The sequence below is a fragment of the Echinops telfairi genome, unplaced genomic scaffold (genome assembly GCF_000313985.2).
Source record: "Echinops telfairi isolate 266 unplaced genomic scaffold, ASM31398v2 ScPeMD7_7468;HRSCAF=8506_0, whole genome shotgun sequence".
Taxonomy (NCBI): Eukaryota; Metazoa; Chordata; class Mammalia; order Afrosoricida; family Tenrecidae; genus Echinops; species Echinops telfairi.
This window is the reverse complement of record NW_022111369.1, coordinates 38661926-38663174: the sequence shown is the minus strand read 5'-3', so window position 1 is coordinate 38663174 and position 1249 is coordinate 38661926.

Below are 1249 nucleotides of genomic sequence, written 5' to 3'. Positions count from 1 at the left end.
GATGTTAATGTGTGTATGAGTTCTTATTTCCTTGTTCAATCTACTGAAAGAGTCTAGGAGAAGCAGCATCCAAATAGCAACGAATACTTATATTTATTCAGATCTCAGGCTCTACATACCATTTTGACACAGGTCACTAGGGACACTTGGAGAAATGACTGGTTCCAAGTCTGAGGCAGGGAAAATACAAGATCATGAGACACATTTTTGTGCCAGAAAGCACAAAAATTCTTGATGAATGATAGTCATGTTCTATAAAGTCACCATGAGTATTGAATTAGCAGATACTAAAAAATTGCTCTGTCGGTATGTCACACTGTGGTGGCTTACGTGTTGGAAACTATGCCACCAGGAATTCAAATACCAGCAGAGTCACCAGTTCCAGCTTATAAAAGATTTCATAGGAATGCTCTCCTTTCAGATAGCAGGGTAAAATTGTAGTCAAATTTCATTATTACCTAACTTTTTAGCCTGATTTTAGTTTGCAATACACACCCAGGTTGATTCATATTGAATAAATCTAATTACTGCCTCATTCCATTACTGCATTGTTTTAATTTTCAGGGTTATACTTTTTTTATAAAGAATGACTTCTGATTATATTCAGTATATGTCTCAAATCTTGCTTTGTCCTCTGCTCACAGTTTTAAGGCCTCATTAATGCAGCCCTTGGAGACTGGAAGCCCCTTATGGAAGCTCGAGAAGGTGACTCTGACTCTATAAAAAGGAGACAGCAACTAGTACTCTAACTATATTGAGAGGAGTACTCTAACTATATTGAGAGGAGTACTCTTAAATATATTGAGAGGAGTACTCTAACTATACTGAGAGGAGTACTCTGTTGAGACTAGTACTCTAACTACATTGAGAGGAGTACTCTATGTTGAGAGGAGTACTCTAACTATATTGAGAGGAATACTCTATGTTGAGACTAGTACTCTTCGTTGAGAGGAGTACTGTACATTGACTATACTGAGAGGAGTACTCTGTTGAGACTAGTACTCTAACTACATTGAGAGGAGTACTCTAACTACATTGAGAGGAGTACTCTAACTATATTGAGAGGAGTACTCTATATTGAGAGGAGTACTCTATGTTGAGACTAGTACTCTAACTACATTGAGAGGAGTACTCTATGTTGAGAGGAGTACTCTTAAATAAATTGAGAGGAGTACTCTAACTATATTGAGAGGAATACTCTATGTTGAGACTAGTACTCTTCGTTGAGAGGAGTACTGTACATTGAGAG